The sequence below is a fragment of the Nicotiana tomentosiformis genome, chromosome 9 (assembly GCF_000390325.3).
Source record: "Nicotiana tomentosiformis chromosome 9, ASM39032v3, whole genome shotgun sequence".
In the NCBI taxonomy this organism is placed as follows: Eukaryota; Viridiplantae; Streptophyta; class Magnoliopsida; order Solanales; family Solanaceae; genus Nicotiana; species Nicotiana tomentosiformis.
Genome location: NC_090820.1, coordinates 87366963 through 87378243, shown reverse-complemented (window position 1 = coordinate 87378243; position 11281 = coordinate 87366963).

The window sequence follows — 11281 nt, the reverse complement described above, 5'->3', positions numbered from 1 at the left end:
CTTTTAGGTACACATCTTCGAATCACACCATTTGTACACAGTTTAAACAAGAAGGGGTCATTCCAAAAATAACTTTTTACCTCACCTTGCTGCTTCCTTCTTTGATCATGAGAGAGATCACGCAACAACCATCCACTAGCCAAAGAGTTAGCTATATTAGCATACCAAGGCAGTCTTTCGGAGACCGCAACTATGGAGAAAATCTGCTTATCAGGGAATTCTTCACTTATTTCTACTGTCTCTACCAGAGGTCTCTCAAGTCAAGATAGATGATATGCGACTTAATTTTCAGTGCCGTTCATATCTTTGATCTCAAGGTAAAATTCTTGGAGCAACAACACCCACCGCATCAAACGCGGCCTGGACTCTTTCTTACTTAACAAATATTTCAAAGCTGAGTGATAAGTGTGCACAGTTTCTTTACTCCTCACAAGATATGATCTAAACTTGTCAAAAGCGAATACTACCCTAAATAACTCTTTCTCAGTAGTGGCATAGTTCACTTGAGCATCGTTCAATGTTCTACTTGCACAATAGATGGGCCTAAATATTTTATCTTTCCTTTGTCCCAGAACTTCTCCCACCTTTACATCACTAGCATCACACATTATTTCAAATGGCTGGCTCCAATCAGACGTCAACATAATAAGAGCACTAGCAAATTTTGTTTAATTAATTGGAATTCCATTAGGCACTCCACAGTGAACACAAACTTGACATATTTTTCTTCTTTTATTACTCTTAGAGGGCCAATGGTTAGCATCCTCAGATAATTCATCAAGGATAGAGACTATCTCCTCCGGGATTTTCTTCATTAATGGACCTCCAACTGCATATTCAGAGTTCGTTGTAAGGAGGGTGTCAGTCCATCCCAAAAATTCTAGAATTGCATCCACAATTCGATTCCATTATTCTAACAGCTTCTAACTATTTTCTTGAATCTTTTCCAGGCTTCGAAGACTATTTCAGTGTCCTTCTGGCAAAAGTTATAGATTTTCCTTCTGAATTTTCCTGTTTTTGCAGATGAGAAGTACTTGTCAAGAAAATATTTCGTCATATCTTCCCATGTCATGATGGACCATGTTGGTAGGCTTCAAAGCCAGTGGTTCACATCGTGCTTCAGTGAAAAGGTGAATGCCCTTAAGTAGACTGCATCTTTTGACACTTCATTGTACTGAAATATGTTCATGAGTTCCTCAAAGTCCATCAAGTGAGTGTTAGGATCTTCATTTACCTTCCTCTAAAGACACAATTATTTTAGATGGTTTGAAGCAAGCCTTTCTTCAACTCAAAATTAGTTGTTACTATAGGTGGAGGTTTGACACTTGACAGTCCCTAATTGTAGACTGATCAGGCATAGCCACCCAATGATCTATTTGCCGTGGGACCCATATTCTCGAATGTATTTTCCGCAAGAGGTTGGTTCAGGTTGATTCTCCATCCACCGTCCCCATTAACAGTTTCATCATCCCCAAAGCTGCGTCAGCAGCTGCCCGTGCAACTGCTTCTATTAGTTGGGTTGATTCCATTGCGGCCAAATCGACTCCATCATCACCATATTTTTCCATGTGTTCTTGGGTCGAAGATTGCCCCAAGAAATATTTGGTGAATCCTGTTTCTTTTTGTATTTGTCGCAAGTGTTTCTCCAATTCTGGATCGTGAGATATCACTTCCTTTGAAGACGACCGAGTCATACACCAGAGAAGTTAAACCTATTTCCTGCACACAAGTGAGAAAATGTGAAAACAAGAAAATTAAATTGGTTCCTGAATTAGCACCAAAAACTGTTTTGAACAATGTTGATTGCCAATCCTCGGCAACGGCTCCAAAATTTTGTCGAGTGCAAAAAACAACACGAAATTAATGCTCGATAGTCAAAGATAGTATAGTTTAATTATCATCTCACAAGGATTGGATTAGTGTTCGAATAATCTCTAGTTAATTGCTATCCAGAAAAAATAACACTTGATTGGAATGATTATGAAGTACAATTTACTATTAAAATTATAACAATTATCAATTGATTACGGAAGACAGGAGTTGAGCAACACAGAAATATCAGTTGGAGAGATAAGGGTCATTGAATTGACAGGTGCAAGATAATTGACTCGGAATCCAATTCTTAACTTAGTTCACTCTATAATACTGTTGATTCTCACAAATTCACCAGATAATTGGATTACACTTGAAGTTAAGGTTCCTCTTTTGATTAAACGTTAATTTCTAAAAATAATCTAATTGAAGCATGGTGAACAATTGCAATGAATATAATAATGCTTTTAGTCTAAAGGGTAACTTCTCACGAATATTTTCCTATTTCTAATTCGATTAATAATTAAAGAGGCTCTTTTGATTACCTAGGTGAATCACAAAATTAAACTAGAGCTTGAATCAACTCCTCTTTCGATTAAGTCAAGCAAGGAATAACTTTACAATACAATTCAAAAATCCCTCAATTTAGTCAATCAAATGTCAAGAATTGAATCCCAAATCAAATAATCAATACACCATGTCTGTCAACACCCTAAGAGAAAAATACTCCATAGCAATGAAAAAATTTATCTCAAAAAGATTAAAACACATAGAAAACATCAACGTTAATAATTCGATACAAACTCCCTTATTGCACCGATTGTTGGTTGAATTCTTGATGAAATCTTGTGTCTCCTTGCCTTAGTTGCTCCTTAAATCCGTTGTAGGTATAAAGTCCTCCCAAAATTATATATTTGGTGTATTTAAACCAAGTAGGAACGTGTCCGGACATAACTACCCTTTCCAAGCCGAAGAGGAAAAACACGTTAACAAAATTGTATAGGCGCAGCGCAGGGCATGGCGCCCCATGCGCCGCAATAATGGAGAAGTTCAGAGAGCTCGATTCTTGTCAATCAGGCCCCATTTGCACTGCCGCGCCGCGCCTCACTGCTCCCCATGTGGCGCGATAGTTCTTTTTCTCAGAGTGATATATTTTTCTCATTTTTTGTTACCCAGACTTGGTCTTCAACCCCCGAACACGATTCGGTTTTTAATTCTTGGACTTTTACTCAGACATCAAAGCTCAAAATTATTCGATTTAGCTCCAATTTATCTTTTTAACTCGGAATCATTTTCTGCAAGGTATAAAACACATAATAAGTTCAAATCATCATCATTTAATCTCAAACATGAGGAAAGTAAAGTAATTATAGTGCAAAATACAACTAAAATAAGGGTTTCTATCCTACTATCAAAATCACGTATACAAATTCAAATGTACATTTTTATGGGTAAACAGATTGGCGCACACCGTGGGGCTTAGACAATTGTGGTGTTATTTTTATCTGCTCATTTTTTACTAACTTTCTTTTAATTTTTTACTCTAGCTATGACACACAATGATGTCAACAATTTGCTCAATGCTAGTGTGAACAACAATAACGAGCCTATGGGCAATGTACATCATGTACGCACTTGGTAAACAAGATGATTCAACCGGTGAAACTCATTATGATAGGAGCAAATCAAATCCAAGTTGGATGGAAAGGAATACTCGGCGTGCAAGAAGTTTCACTCCTGATGATTTGGATGATGAGCTTGTTGTCGATAGCATGAAAAGTTTGAGAGTGCAACAAAGGAAAAATAAGAACCATCTATCGAGCCAGGACTAAATAATGACTGAGCTTCAACAAGCGATAACAACGACTTCAAATAACTCAAATGGTGGAATTTGAGCCCCTCCTAGTATGCCTATAAATCAAACGGTTCCGAAAACTGGTAATATAGCTTAAAGGGGGGGGGGGGGGTTTAGATCGGACAATTACCGAGCTAGAGGTACAATTAATGGATCCGGGAATGAAAATACCATCGATGATCCTTTCAGGGATGAACTCATGAGGTGCGTGAGAGAGATAAATACCCGAATTAATAAAAATACTAAATAATTTCATGCTCGGATGGACCAGATTCCAGGAGCGTCTCTGGTCCTAAAGGGTCTGGAGTCAAAGAAATGTATGCAAATTCCGTTTAAAGGTAGCGCGACTTCAGATTTTATTCCAAAGAGATTTAAGATATCGAATATTCCAAAATATAATAGAACAATAGATCCGCCGGAGTACATTACAATGTACACCACTATTGTATAGTAAAATGATTTGGCTCTACACGAGATTAAATCAATTTTGCTAATTCGGAGAGACCTTAACGAAAAGGGATTTTACATGGTATTGAATTTTGCATGAACACTCAATTAATTCTTTTAAAATTCTTGCAGATTCTTTTATTAAAGGTCAAGTTCAAGCACGAACCCACTCTTCTTCCTTGCATTTGATTAGGGGCCCCTTTCCTCCATTCTCTGGAGTACTTCTCCGTGAAAAAGCAGACATCCTCCTTCAAGGAGACTCAGAATTACTTCGAGAGTTCATGATCAAGTTCCAAAAGGAATGAATATTGCTACTGACAGTACCAGATGAATGGGGCAGCAGAGGAATTTATGAAGGTCCTTAATCCCTTAAGCTTTGATGCCTTAATGAAGTTGGAGGAAAGCTTGTTGAAATTTCAGGAAACCACATGGGCTGATGTTCATAAGCATTATGAATCAAACGTTAGAATAAAAGACCAACAATTGAGTTCTCTGGTAATTCATAACCGTGATCAGAACCTAGAAAGGTCAAGAAATAACCTAGACACAGACCGGAGGTCCTCTAGATGTCAGTTCTAACTGTATGCGTCAAACCAAAAATCATATTTTCAAACTATGCAAGGACATGGAATTAGGGGTTATCAGTTGATAGAAAGACCTGGTTCATATAGGATAATTGATCGTGGTCGAAGTAGCAGAAGTGAAAGATAAAGAGCTATCTAGGTCTCGGATTTCAAGTCATCCCAAGTTGTCTGCTTACAGTTTCAATATTGGCCTGGTGGAGCTGGATTCTGCCATAAGAAACATAAAGAAGCAAGGTTCCTAAAATCAATTCGGCCGTACCCTAATCAAAAAGATGCTCGCTTATGGTGTGAATTTCATGAAACACATGTTCATAAAACTAGGGACTTCAAGAACCTGCGTGAAGAGATGGCGAAGTTTCTAAAAGATTGGCATCTTAGGGAATTATTTAGTGACCGGGCTAAGAATAATTATGGCAAAGTTCGTGATGCAACGGAACCGGCGAAACCAACAGGTTCTCCTCGCCTCTTAATAAACATGATTTTTGGAGGGGTTAAAGTGATTGGTGTGATATTTTCAGCTTCAAAGAAGGCAAGGATATCAGTCACTCATGGAAAAGGGATCTATGAAGTGCCATAGAATGATGAAATTACTTCCAATGAAGAAGATATTGACGGCCTTATATTACCACATAATGATGCTCTGGTAATATCCTTAAATAATTTAGATTTTAAAATTAAGTGTGTTTGGTTGATCCAGGTAGTTTGGCCAATATAATTCAATGAAGAGTCTTAGAGCAAGCAAAGCTAACCGGTGACATCATTCCTGCAGCAAAGCTTTTGGCTGGATTCAATTTAACAAGTGTGACTACTCGAGGAGATCGTGTTGTGGATGGTGATATGGTGTACAATGTGATCCTCGGTAGGCCATAGATTCACGATATGAAGGTTGTTCTGTCAACTTACCATCAATTATTAATTTCCAACAACAGATAGAGTCATGCAGATTAGAGGAGATCATCCCGCTGCTGAACAAATGAATGCATTTAACTTATCTAGGAGCAAGGAAGTTGGAGTTGATAAATAACATTTACAGATTCCGGTGTCAACTCTCGAATCAATTCCAATGATTTCACCAAATGGAGAAGTTGTTGAGAAAGATACACCGGAAGAGTACCAGGTAACTGGATCGTTCCAGGTAACAGAAGATACAAATGAAAGGAAGGTAACTAAAGTGGAACTTGAGCAAGTTGTTTTGTTCATTGAGTTTCCGGAAAGGAAGGTATTCCTAGGGTCGGGTTAAGCTCCGAACTAATAAGTAAAATTATTGAATATCTTAAAGCTATAGTATTCTATTTTGAGTGGTCCCATTTAGATATGACATGTATCTCTCTCTAAGTGGCAGTTCGCAAGCTTAGCTTGGCTCCCAGCTTCCCTCCGGTAAAACAAAAAAAGCGACCAATAGCTGAGGTCAGAAACAAGTTTGTTAAGGAGGAGGTAACTAGGTTTCTTAATATCGGTTCAATTCGACCAGTTAAGTACCCTGATTGATTAGCTAATGCAGTTGTGATACCAAAAAAGATGAATAAATCTAAAATGTGTATCAATTTTAAGGATTTGTATAAGGCTTGACCTAAAGACTCTTTCCATTACCGAACATTGATCAAATAATTGATGCCACGACTGTGCATGGGTTGATGAGATCCCTTGATGCGTATTCCTGATATAACCAAATATGGATGCATTCGGAGGATAAAAAACTTTATTTATTACTAATTTTGGTACTTATTGTTAATGTAATACCTTTTGGTCTTAAAAATGTTGGAGCCACTTATCAGAGGATCGTACAAGATGTTTGAACATCAAATTGAAAAAATTATAGAAGTTTATATTGATGACATGTTGGTTAAGTTTCTTAATGCAGGGGATCATTTTAGTCATTTGCAAGAAATGTTTGACATCTTGAAAAATACAATATGAAGCTTACCCCGAAATATGTGCTTTTGGGGTTAGATCCGAAAATTTTCTTGGCGGTATCACAACGAGGAATTGAAGTAAATTTGGACAAGATTAAGACCATAGAGGATATTCATGATTAACTGAACAGCATAAAGGAAGTGAAAAGGTTGACCGAAATATTAACAGTCCTTAGTAGGTTCATATCTAGATCCTCCGAAAAGTGTCTGGTTCTTTCCTTTTTTAAAAAGAAGAATGACTTTACGTAGACATCGGAATGCCAACAAGCACATGATTTGAAGAAGTACTTGTCCAGTCCACCTTTGATGTCCAAATCAAATGATGGTGAGCAATTTTTAATATATTTAATGGTGTTAGAAGTGGCGATAAGTACAGTTTTGGTCCGGAAAGAAGACGATACGCAATACCTTATTTATTACATTAGTTAAGTATGGTCAGGTGCAGAAATTCGATATCCGCACCTTGAAAATTTGGCTCTGTCTTTTGTAGTTGCCTCTCGAAAGCTTATACCACACCTTAAATGTCACCCGAGAGCTATTGTAATGTCTTTTCACTGGCGGAATGTTCGTCACACGCCTGAGTTATCAGATCATTTGGCTAAATAGGTGGTAGAGATTAGTGAGTTTGATATTGAGTATAAATTGCAGACTGCTATCAAGTCACAAGTTTTGGCCGACTTCGTGACTGATTTCAGTTCGGGAATAATGCCTCGAGCTGCAAAACAAGCAGTTTTAGTTTCAGGGACTGTGTCCGATGTCTGGACCTTATTTATGGTTGGTGCATCCAACGTGAAAGGGTCCATTTTGGGTAAAGAACTTAGTACTCCATCTGGAAAATTTTAAGGTAGGCCATACAAACTATTCCTTTAACTAATAATAAAGCTGAGTATGAGGTTATGATTGCAGGACTTTAATTAGCTCGGGGACAAGGCAGTGGCAGAGACAGAATTTCCAATAGGAATTGAACCAGCAACCTAACAAAGATTTTGAACCCCCTTGACCACTGAGCTATGCTTTTGGAATGTGTTAAGGGGATTCAAAATATAATATATAGAAGCACAAACTAGATTTTGCCTTATATTTATACTGTAATTTTCCAGCGAAGGAGGTTCGGTTTGAACCCCCTTCCGCCCCCCTTAAATCCTTCCCGGAGACTATGCTCCGAGGTGATTGAAGTAAAGTGAAACTCCCAGCTGGTGGTCAATCAAATATATAGGATTTTTACGCCAAAAAAGAGCGTATGCAGTAGTACTTAAATAAAGTCCAAGTTTTACTTTTCCAGTTCAGGGAGTGGACAATAATTTATGTCCTAAGAGAGAAAATGTGGAGGCTGATGCAGTAGCCAACTTGGTTTCATCAATGGAGTTTAAAGGCTCTGATTCTGGTTGGATTTTGTAGTTGCTGTATTCCGTTCTGAGTGTGGACGGCTATTGCGAAATTAATTCGACAAACTTAATTTGGATTGAAAAAATGAAATTATTGATTACTTAAGACTTGAAAAATTGCTCGAGGATTCTAAAGCCTCTCAGGCACTTAGAACAAAGGCTTCTCGGTATTGTCTTATCAATAGACAACTGTATCAGAGATCTTTTCAATATCTGTTAGCTCGGTGCTTAGGTCCCGTGAAAGCTGATTATGTAATGAGGGAAGTTCATGAAGGAGTTTGTGGCAATCATACCGGAGCATATTCATTGGTGTAGAGTTAGTAAGAGATGGTTACTATTGGCCCCAAATGGATAAAGATATTAAATTATTTGTTCAGAAGTGTGATAAATGCCAACGTTATGCTTAGATGGTACACCAACCGACAAAAATTTGCTTTCAGTTGCGTTACCGTGGCCATTTATGAAATAGGGCATGGATATAATTAGACATTTACCTCAAGGATTCGGACAAATAAAATTTCTTTTAATTTTGACCAGACTATTTCTATAAATAGGTTTAAGCATGCGCTTTCAAAAAGAATAGAGGAAGCGAGGTGATAGATTTCATCTGGATCACATTATTTGTCAATTCAGAGTACAAAACAAATTGCATGTGACAACGGGTCACAAGTTATAGGCTCTAAAGCCACACAATTCTTAGAGGGATTGAAGATAAAAAAGGATTACATCATCTCCGTATCATCCAAGTGCTAACGGTCAAGCAGGGCCAACAAACAAAGTAAGAATTTAGAATCTGAAGAAGATATTAGAGGATGCCAAATGCAGGTAGCCCAAAGAGTTATTGGGAGTATTATGAGCATACCAAACCACGGCAAAATCAAGTACTTGAGGAACACTTTTTTCTCCTTTATATTGAGCAGAGGCTCTAATTCTGGTAGAGATAGGTGAACCAACTATGAGATTTTCTCAGACAAATAAGCAAAAAACGCTGAAGCCATGTTGATTAAGCTAGGTTTGATTGATGAGAACCAGGATTTGGCTTGTGTAAGGATGATGGCGCAAAAGCAAAAAATGCAAAGGTATTATAATTGTAGAGAGAATCTCCGTTATTTTAAAGTAGGAGACTCTACGAAAAGTGACTCATAACACCCGGAAAGTCAACGTCAAAAAATTGGGACCAAATTGCGAAGGACCTTATCGGATAAAAGCTATAACTGAAAAAGGCTCGTATCAAATGAAAAATTAAGACGAAGTTAAATTATTAGGCAAATGGAATGTTAGCCATCATAAAAGGTACTACTATTGAAGATTGATGATTAAACTGAAATTACGCGCTGCATTCTTTTTTTCTTCGTCTAGTTTTTGTCCCAAATAGGTTTTCCAGGCAACATTTTTAATAAAGCAGCAACGGAAAGAGTATTACAAGGATAAATTATTAATGGCAACAGGAAACCCAGTGTTTGAATCCTCATACTTTATAATCTAGTACTAGGAGAGAATTATTCCTACTGGTACTAGATCATAATCGATAATACTAAAAATCTTGATGCTAGCTTAAAGTGAAGCAAGTGAAATATGTTATCCGAAAACACAGTAATGCTGGGGACCGCAGAAATTGGGTACATGTTTTGAACTTAGAAGTTCAAGTTGAGACCGCAAACTGTACATCCAGCCATGTAGAAATAAGAAGCACGAGTAGCCACATGATTGACAGTTCGACTATTTGGCAAATATAATTTTCTTACTTGTCCAAATGTATTTTGTAAATAAAAAGAAATAATTAAAAAATACTTTTGATTCTATTCATCTTTTATTCGACAAAGGGCCAAATATACCCCTCTACCTTCGAAAATGGTCTAAAAATACCCCTCATTATACTATTGGGTTATCTATACCCCTGCAGTCATACTTTGGGTTCAAATATACCCCTCATTTAAACGGAGGGACACGTGTCATCGTCATATTGGTCAATTCTAAATATCTCCTAATTAATTAAAAAGACCCATTATCCATACCGAAGAATTTTTTTTTTTTTTATAGTAAAAATTGGAAAAAACTAAAAAAATATTTTTACTAAAAACTGAAAAAAAAGAAAATATTTTTTTTCCAGTTTTTACCAAAACTTCTTTAAAAAAACTGAAAAATATTTTCTAAAACAATAATTTTGTAAAAACTGAAAAAAAAACTGAAATATTTTTAACTAAAAACTGAAAAAACAAATATTTATTTTTTCAGTTTTTACAAAAACGCTGCTTTAGAAATTTGCTTTTTAGTTTTTTTTTTCTTTAGTTTTTACAAAAATATTATTTTAGAAAATACTTTTCAGCTTTTTTTAAAGCAGTTTTTTAGTAAAAACTGGAAAAAAAATATTTTCGTTTCTTTCAGTTTTTAGTAAAAAATATTTAAGTTTTTACAAAAAAATTGCTTTCGAAAATTGATTTTCAGCTTTTTTTTAAAAAGTTTTTTCAAAAACATTAATTTAGAAAATATTTTTCAGTTTTTTCTATAGCAGTTTTTTTGTAAAAACTAAACAAAAAATATATTTTTTTTTTTTTCAGTTTTTAGTAAAAATATTTTCAATTTTTTTCCAGCTTTTTGAAAAAAACATTGCTAAAAAAATTACTTTTCGGGTATGATTAATGGGTCCTTTTAATTAATTATGAGATATTTAGAATTGACCAATAGGACGATGACACGTGTCCCTCCGTTTAAATTAGGGGTATATTTGAACCCAAAGTATGACTGCTGGGGTATAGATAACCCAATAGTATAACGAAGGGTATTCTTAGATCATATTCGAAAGTAGAGGGGTATATTTGGCCCTTTGCTGCCTTTTATTTCCTGTCTAAAAAGTTTGGTATTTTTTTTTAATTTGAATGTTATGAAAGCATCAAATAGAAGTACCGGAATGAACATGAGACATTCTCTTTAAGAACACTGTAAACATAATGGCCCTCTCTTATGATACCTTTCCAGTCAAAGGTTAAAAATCCGGAAGCTAGAATACCACCCAGTAACAAAGTCAACCGCATGCGAAAATTTTTGACTTTATCAAGAGAAAGGCATGTACTAAGAAATATCTTTTGCTAACTTATAACCCTGAGAAGCTAAGGTAATTCAAAAGTATAGGGGAAAAAATCTCTTTCATTTCAAAGTTTTGGGCCCCAAAAGAAAGTCAAGAACAAATACAAGAGTTTTAAGAAAAAGAATTTACAAGATAAACTAATCTGCCTTATTAGCATATGTTGAGGGTTGGGAGGCTTCGAAGGTTGGAGCATTCCCCGG